The 9,786-nt window shown below is 39.1% G+C and overlaps 1 pseudogene; it reads right to left on the bottom strand.

The window, feature by feature from the left end:
* Positions 1–274: 274 nt before the first annotated feature.
* Positions 275–1,038, bottom strand: LOC149149213 (14-3-3-like protein pseudogene; annotated as a pseudogene).
* Positions 1,039–9,786: the final 8,748 nt, after the last annotated feature.

The following is a 9,786-nucleotide window of genomic DNA, read 5'->3' as shown; positions in this document are numbered from 1 at the left end:
AACAATTCCCCCCTTAAACTTGACTTGGGGTTCCTCGACTAACTCCAGGAAAACTTGCTATGTGAGACAACCCCTCTCACTCTAGCCCTTACCCCCCTCAAAGTTTTTACCTGGGGTATTATTAACCTGACATCCCCCTATCACCTAGTTCTAGCCCAAACTTTACTAGTGATTACCCAGGGGTACACATGCCTTACCAGGTCTTACAGTAGTATGCCCATTTACATGCAATAATTTTGACTTCATTAAAAAAAAAAATTGTTTATTGCTACTGCTATTCTAACCCATCCTCTCTCAATTTGATTTGCTCAAAAACTTCTATCAAACCGCTAATTCCTCCTTCGAGCGAAGATATAACTCTGCCCATCTTCAAACTCAGGGTATCGTAAGCCACTTGTAGCATTTCTACCTTTGTTTGCAACATGCCGATTTTTTGTTTAGCAAGGGCACATGCTTTCTCTGGCATATTCATGATCTCATAGTAGAACACAGAAAAGTTGAGTGCAAGTCCCAACCTTATAGGATGTGTTGAGGCCAGCTCAACCAGAGCAATACCCTGTGCATTCTTATAGGCCTCCAGTGTGCCATCTGCTGCCTCTTTCCCTTCATCCCCGGTCTTAAACTCCGTGAGATAACGATTGTAATCTCCCTTCATCTTGAGATAAAAGACCTTGGCCTTCCCGCAAGAAGCAGAGGGAATGAGATAGCCATCCAATAACCCCAGGATGCTGTCACAAATGCCGCTCAGCTCGGCCTCCACCTTGAGCCTGTATTGCCTGATGAGGGGCAGGCGGTCCTCATTCCCTCAGCTCTCCTCCTTCTATTCAATGGAAGAGATTATCGTCCAGAGGCCCTACGTGACCCAATGGCATTCTTATACGCCACAGATAGCAGCTTTCTCTCCTCAACCGCTAGTTATTTGACATCCGTGGCCTTCACCACCTTCCCCATGTACTCCACCATCTTGTCATACCGCTCAGCCTGTTCCACTAGCTTTGACATGTACACACTCTCGCTCCGCACCGAGGAATCTGCCATTGTTATGAAAGGGAAAAGAATCTGAACCCACAACCTCTAGACCGGGACTGCTCCTCCCAAAGAATTTCACTCCTGCTAAGATGAACTAGGTCCGACAAAGCCCCTTCCCCACAATAATCAATGGCCTCTGCGCCTCCCGAAGCAACGAAACTGCAGTCCGGACATCCGACTCCACAGTGCAGAGCTTCGAAATCGAACCGGGGCGAGACCAAACAGGCACGAAGGGTTTGATCTCTTAGCCTCCTTGAGAATCTACTACACAACAACCCTAGCTTCCCCAATGAGCCCCACAGAAGGCTTCCTCACCTTCATCTCCTCCTCCGAGACATCCACCATCGACAGCGGCTGCAATGACATCCAACAACTGGAGTAATTTACCCACATCTCAAGTGCGTGAGGAGACGTGTAGATGCAAGAAAAACCAAAAACATAGCCATGGCACCAGCAACCCTTTTGTGGATCACATCTGACCAAATCTGCCTTCTTCAGATATATATATTTATACAATACTTTCATACACAAATCTTGTACCATTATTTTCTAGACCCAGATCTGTAAAACGCTACATTGATCTCATCAGGCCCTATAAACCCCTGGCATCAAAGAATCCCTTTGAAGCCAATATCTGGCTCTAATATCAGTTGTTAGAAAATTATATATTACAGAGAAATGGAACACATAGAATATTGCATAAATATAAACACAGAAAACGCATAAAACCAGAGAGACACAGATATACGTGGTTCACCCAGTTTGGGCTACGTCCACCCCGAATAGCCAGTCCTTCCTTTCTATTATCCAGCAAAATGAAGAGACACAACCTACAGCAGATCCGCTGTAATATCCTCTATTTTCTCTCACAGTCTCACCTCTCTATTTCTCGCTTAGAGAATACACATCTATTACACAACCTCAATACAATGCCCTCATACATAGAGAGGGGTTTCCTTCTAGGGCAAAAAACCCTAAACTAAACATAAGTTCTATCGTCAGATCATCCGCCTAATGAACGGCCTAGATTGACTAGAAATTACTATACTTTTACAAGGCAATTTTACATCTGGTTTTAGCTTCGGGGGCACTGCCCCCCAAACCCTCGCCGGGGGACCACTGGCCCCCGGACCCCCCAGACAGGGGGGATTAGCCCCCCCCCCCAGACCCCCGTGGGGGGAACAAGTCCCCCCCCCCCCACACCCCCCCGCGTGGAGGGGTGTACAAAATTCCTGGGGTATACATCCGGTTGAAATAAGGACCTCTAAATAATCATGTTCCACACCCAACATTGGAAAGATCCTGCTGGAATTTTGTTGTTATGTTTGACAAAAGATGAGTCTACAGAGATAATTAAGTATTATCATGAAAGGTTGTGTGGGGGCCATTACAATTGGAAGGTCACTGCACATAAAATTCTTCAGGCAAACTTTTATTGGCCTACCTTATTTAGAGATATATATAGGCTTGTCAGAGGCTATCAAAAGTGTCAGTTTTTCACTGAGAAGATGAATTTGGCCCCTTTGCCATTGATTCCAGTCTTCATAGAAGAACCATCCAGACAATGGGGGCTATAATTCATTGGAGATATCAATCCCCCTTCGAGTGAATAGTATAAATGGATTCTTACAGCAACTGATTATTTCACCAAGTGTGTAGAAGCTATATCTACTAGAAACGAAAATGACCAAGTGGTGATGAAGTTTTTAGAAAAAAACATTTTCAGCAGATTTAGGTGCCCTATTAAAATAATAATTGATAATTCTCAAGTGTTCAGTTCAGTCATGTTTATTGTTTTTTGTCATAAATATAATGTTATTCTATCTCATTCAACAGCTTATCACCGTCAACGGAATGGATTGGCTGAATCCACCAACAAAACATTGGTAAAAATTCTAAAAAAAAAACATTGCGAGGAATTAGAAGGACTAGGATTCAAAATTGAAGTTTACCCTTTGGGCTATCTGAGTGGCTACAAAAAGATCTACAGGCAAATCACCTTTCAAGCTAGTGTATGGAACGCAGGCTTTGTTTCCTAGTCAACTTGTGAAGCATGTGATTGCAATGATTCAGGAAGCAAAGGAAGAACCCAATGCTTTAGTGAGAAGGATGCATAAGGTAATGGAGTTGAATGAAAGTAGAGATAATGTAAGAGATAATTTGATTATGTATCAATCAAAAATGAAGGGTATTTTTGACATAAAAGATAAATAAATTGATTTTAAAGCTGGAGACCAGGTGCTTAGGTGGGATACCAGGAGAGAAGACAAGGGCAAACATGGGAAGTTTGACCCTCTCTAGTATGGGCCATTCAGGATTACAGAGGTAAGGTAAAACAATACATTTCACTTGGAGAACCTTGATGGTGAAAATTTACAACTGCCTATCAATGGTCAGTACCTCAAACATTATTTCCAGTTCTGAGTCACGTACACTTTGTCATTGTAAATACCGAAGTGAATTCATTGTACATTTTCCATAAAATTTAATTTGGCAAAGCAATACATGACTCCATGCCCGAGGTGAAGGCATTGATCTACGGTTCTTAGTGATTCTGCGGAAAATTCACTATCCCCAGGTGGAGCTAGGTGTTGTAGCTTACTCTATCGTTTTAGTTTTCAATATTATTCAAAATCCAAAAAATGAAATATCATGTCTAAGTTTTGAAAAAACAAAAGAAATTTTGAAATATTGAAATATTATTTTAAATGACACTAACGGTGGCATTGAAGGCATTAAGAAGGTGGGCCTGACCCATCTACTAAATCCCGAGCATTTCCACAAAGTGCAACCAAATGTTGGCAAAGAAGATAGATTAAGCACTTTGCAGGGGAATAACAAATGTAGATTATAATTCATGGCTCAACCCCCGTAGTTAACCCTAACGTCAGTATGGTTGACGAAGATCGATGGCACGTGATCACTGCAGGGGTTCGACCTTGATCAGCATCTCGTACACCTCCTACCCCCGCAGTGGGCTACCCCTCATCGTCCCGCTCCACCTCACGTCCACCACTTCATCCTCTGCCCTCATTCATTTTTATCCAGCTCACCCACCATACCCCGTCACCTCATCCCTATCACTTCATTAATTCATTACATTTCCCCCCATTTTACTTTCATTTATAAATAAGAAAAGGAAACAAACCATGTTTTATTAGTCACCTATTCTCAGTGCAAGCAGCTCCAACGCATCAACTGAGAACCTCTAGTTTAGCATTCCAAGTCAGCAACTATCATTTTCAGACGCCATGGCCAAATAAGTAAGTTCCTCTTCTGTCATCTGAAGGGTCCGAGTTTTGTGAATCTGAAGACTACACAATTTTATACTTGATGAATTGATGATTAATGAAAGAATCAGGAGTTTTTCATACGGTGCTGAGTATGATTTGTAATCTCTCTGTTATGTGTCATTTGGTCTCTTTCTCTCTTTCAATATGGTAATGAAGTTGTGGGTCTTTGTTTACTTCTGTGAATAAAGTTAAATTTCATTAAAATAGCACTCACATGTTTAAATCTCCTTTCTCTGTATTTCCTCTAAATTAAAGATAATATTTTCTGTTAAATACAGCATATTATCTTTAATCTTCCTAAGTATTCTTCACACAACATTTTTATTCAGCACCACATGGCATCTCGAAATTTTCATATCACCGATATGTCAAGTGTTATAAAAAATAATGCTTTTCATACTCCTCAAGATAAAGACACTTTATACAAATGAGTGACACACATAATCAAACTTTAATGTCTTAGGCACAATTTCTCCACAGCCAAGAAATTGGTTTACTGAGGGACAACATTAATTGGTGTCTTGCCGAGGACGAAGATGAGAACGTTTTTCCCTGGGTTTTAATACTTTCATTTGGTTTTTCAGTGAGGAGGAAATATTTGGCTGTATTGAACAAGAATTCCAACTCTGGCGTCAAAAAGGCATCATACGAGGTCAGATACCTCATAGCAAAAAGCTCAAGTCCTTTTAGATCCTAAGAGATTAGTTTCTAAGAGGGTTTGGAAACCAAAAATTCCATCTACACTAAGTCCCACACTGTGTGTAGTCTTCATATTCCCAAAAACTTAGCAAAAAGATTATCTTTTCTTGATCAAGAATCACCTTTCACACCCACCTCATTTCAAGAGCCTAAATTTCAAGAACAGTCTCTAGAGTCTGTCTTTTTCTTTTCAGTGCCTGAAAATATATCTGCTATAGTTGCTCAACCTGAACCTATAACAACACTACCTCCTTTTCATACTTCATTTACCTTTTAGGCAAGTTCTACATCTGTTGGTGCTCAAGGTTCAGTGAGTTCTGGTGCAAACATGGCAGCACTTGCATTCTTACTAAATAGTTATGCACCTATTCAGTTGCCTCAAAAACTAAATCTGATGCCTCAAGAATACTTAAAGATTCTTCCTCGTTTCATGAGGGAAGACGAACGAATAGCAGAGAAACATATAGTGGTGTTCTGTAACTTTGTAGAAAATCTCAAAGTTGAACACCTGCATGTTGTTTTAATACTTTGTGTGCAATATTTAGATGGTGAAGCAAGAAAGTGGTTTAAAGGGCTCACTAATAACTTTATCCCTAGATGGGAGGAGATGGAGTGCTAGTTCCCCCAGAGATGGGGAGAGAAGCGAGATCATGGATATTCACTTACGGAGCTTAATTCTATCAAAAGGAAATCTTATGAAAGCATTGTTGATTTCATCTAGAGGTTTAATAAGCTTTACAACAATCTTCCATCGAGATCAAGCCCCCTCCTACTGGTGAAAAAGTGACTTTTTCAGGGGCATTTGAATCAAACTTTGGATTCACGTTAAGGGAGAGAAGACCCTCAACTCTTGACCAGATTCAAACTGATGCTCTAGAAATAGAAGCAAATCAGGTGGTTGAAGGGAAAGAACCAGAGACACAGCCTGCACAAGATAAGGGAAAGGCCAAAGAGGAATCATCTCAAAATCAGACATTGGAGGATATGAACAAGGCGATAAAAAATTTGTCTAGTAAATTGATTAAATTGGAATTGGAGAATAAAAATTCTCAAAGGCAACTACAAAATAACAGAGGTTTTAATCCCCAATACAGAAGGCAACCTTTGCATATTTTTCAGAAGGAGAGAAAGGACCAAGGTCAAGTCCAAGCGCCACCCTACTTGGAGGCAGATCATGGTGAAGCATCAGAAGAACATTCTAAAGATCATGTTGATCACATTTCCACATTGTATGTAGGGGGTGAAGATGAAATAGGTTTTGAAGAAGAATATACCGAAACAAATGACACTTTTGATGAAAATGAAATTGATGAGTATTGGAAGCAGTTTATTGATTTTATGCAGGCAGAATTGCACAAGAAGTATGACTTGAGATCAAGAAAAAGATCTAGAGTTCAGGAAAATGAAGGCAAGCAGTAGGTTTCTGCTCCCTTACAAAAGCTGACTCCACAAGAGGTACAGCCTACGAAATAGTTGAATAAAGGAAAGAAGCAGCAGAGTGTAAATAGCAAGATTCAGATGCATCAAGGTGAGTCTTCTCAAGATAAAACTGATGAAATTCCTTTAGAAAGAATTGTTTCTATTCCTGAAGAAATTCCAATTATGAGGAGAAGTGAAGAAGAAACAGAAAGGAATACAAGACAGCTTCATGCATTTAGTCTCACTAAATAATTGGAGAAAATAAAAATTCAGGTACCTCTCACAAAGTTGGTCAAGACATGAGCTTACAAAAAGGAAATTGTTGAGTTTATCAACTTGTCTCAAAATATAAATGTCAATGATACTGTGAATCTACAAGAAGATAAACCTGTAGTTGTTTTTGGCCCACATTTCGAGGAGGTAGATTCTTCAGTCCCCCTTTTTACATTTGTTTATTGATTCATGACTTAATCTTGCATAACTGTATGCTCGACTCTAGAGCTTCACATAACCTCATGCCATTATCAGTAATGAAACAGCTGAATTTACAAGTCACTAAGCCCTACAGAGACCTATATTCCTTTGATTCAAATAAGGTCAAGTGTGTTGGTGTCATCAAAGATATGGTGGTGTCATTAGCCCAGATCCCAGCCAGAAGCTTAGTAATGGATGTAGTAGTAGTAGATGTCCCGGCTAGGTTTGGAAGGTTGTTATCTAGATCATGGGGAGCTAAATTGGGAGGAGTTCTGAAGTTGGATTTTACTTATACTATTATACCGATCTTTGGAGGGGACGAGAGAAGGTTGTATAGAGAAACAAGGTTTGTTAAGACAATTACAAAGAATGGAACAAGTAATTCACCTGTGTACAATCAAGAAAAAGACGATTTCTCTTGTTTTATGCTGCATGATAATGCAGAGCTCACTGAAGATAATAAGAGGCAGCTCACTTCAACATGTGTAAATATAGAGCTGCAATAGAAGGTGTATGGAAGTGCATCTTTGATGGTGCCTACTCTAAGGAGGGCATAGGTGCTGGTCTCTTGTTGATTACCCCTAGAGGTAACATGATGCCATTTTCTTTTAAATTAGAATTTGAAGCAACTAACAATGTGGCAGAGTATGAATCCTTTATCATTTCTCTTCGGACAGTAAAACAAATGGGGGTTCAATCCATCTCTATTTTTGGAGATTTAGAATTGATTATAAGCAGATCAAAAAACATTGTCAATCAAAACACCGTAGACTCGGGGCATATAGAAATGAAGTTTGGGATTTAGTTGAGAATTTCTTTGAGGCTTTCAATATACAGTTCGTTCCAAGAGATGGGAATAGGTTAGCAAACTCATTGGCTGTTGCAGCCAGCACTTTTAGACCTCCTATAAATCCAAAACTGAGGTATGAGGTCAAAATGAAGTACAGACCATCTATTCCAGATAACATAAAGCACTGGCAGGTTTTTGAGGATGACCAACAAATAAAGGAGTTCTTAACGATGATTGAAGACTTTCAAGGCACTGAAATTGATCAAGATGGGGATGAAGTAACAAAAAATGCAAAAGTAAGTGATTATAAAAAGTCCATAGCTAATCAGAAGATCATTCAATTGAAGGATAATGTTTTGCCAAGAGGACTTGTCCCTCTTGAAAGACTCTTTAGTTCTAATGACATAGCAGTTGGTTCAGAAAAAGTTTCTCAAGATGAACAGGTCCAAGATTGCAACATTGGGACCCAGAAGGAGCCCAAGCTAGTCAAATGGTTTGAGGGAGTTCCATTTAATTATAAAGAAAGTTATATTGAGGTTTTTAAGAAGTACACTGATGTTTTTTCTTGGTCATATGATGACCGCAAGACATATGATGTGAACATAATTCAACACAAGATTCCCCTAAAAGAAGGGATTAAACCCTTTAAGAAAAAACTCAAGCAGATCAATCCTTTGCTTATGCTATTAATTGGAAAAGAAGTTAAGAAGCTTCTAGATGCCAAGACAATAGTTCCACTCCAATACTCTGATTGGGTGGCCAATTTAGTACCAGTAAGGAAGAAAAATTTCGAAATAAGGTTATGTGTGGATTTTAGGAATTTGAACAAAGCCTCCTTAAAGGATAACTATCCATTACCTAAAATGGATCATGTGTTGCAAAAGGTAACTATATCATTCAGAATGTCAATAGTTGATGGTTTCTTTGGGTATAATGAGGTGGTTGTTGATAAGGAGGATCAAAAGAAGATTGTGTTTACAACCCCTTGGGGAACCTTCATGTATGTTCGGATGCCCTTTGGGATGATGAATGCAGGTGCAACGTTCCAGAGAGCTATGCATATTGAATTTGTGGGTGATAAGTTTGTGGTGATATACTTGGATGATATCATTGGTTTCTCTAAGTCAGATGAGGAGCATTTGGAACATCTGAAAAATACCTTTGAGAAGTGCAAGGAATATGGCCTATCTTTGACTCCTAAGAAGTTTGCTTTTGCTCTAGAAGAAGGTAAGTTGTTGGGACTCATTGTTTCAAGAGATGGAGTAAAAATAGATCTAGCAAGGGTATAGGCTATACAAAATATACTTTTGCCCAGAAGTAAGAAATATATTCAAAATTTGTTGGGGAAAATAAATTTTCTAAGGAGATTCGTGTCAAACTATGTTGAAATTATGAAAGATATTACTAATATGTTGAAAAAGGAGAATGAAGTGCATTAGACTAAAGAAGCTAAAGAGTCATTTTCAAGAATCAAATAAGCACTACAAGCAGCTCCAGTTTTGATTAGACCTAATTATCAAAAGCCCTTTCAAATATTCTCATTTGCATCACCTAGTTCAATAGTTTTTGTTTTGCTATAGAAAAATGATGAAGGTAAAGAGAATCCAGTTGATTTCTTTAGTAAGGTACTCAGGGATGCTGATCTCAAATACAATATTCTTGAAAATTAGGCGTATGCCTTAGTGAAGGCCCTAAAATCTTTCAGTCACAAATTATTGCTTATGTGCCAAATGTTGTAATGAAGGATGTCCTAGTCCAAAGTGATGTGGAGGGAAAAAGAGGAAAATGGATAGCTAAGATCCAAGAATATACCTAGACATAAACCCAACCAAACTAGTGAAAGGACAGGGGTTGGCAAAGATGTTGGTTGAGTCAAACTTTCATGCTTTGGGAATCAATTTACGAAGAGAATGAAGATAAACCAAAGCTAGGTACGAGGATCTTATACAAATTCTTATGCTCAAATTAGTACAAGTACATAGTTCACTATTTATGTTTTCTTTCTTGCCCTCAATCATTGGATAGAGAAAGGTGTAGAGCATTAAAAATCAAGGCACAACCATATGTGATTGTAGAGGGTAG

This window comes from Pinus tabuliformis, chromosome 9 (genome assembly GCF_031772625.1).
Source record: "Pinus tabuliformis cultivar Carrire ecotype Pingquan chromosome 9, CPIR1, whole genome shotgun sequence".
Classification (NCBI taxonomy): Eukaryota; Viridiplantae; Streptophyta; class Pinopsida; order Pinales; family Pinaceae; genus Pinus; species Pinus tabuliformis.
The sequence above is the reverse complement of the archived record's forward strand: the minus strand, read 5'-3'. Positions and strand labels throughout refer to the sequence as shown.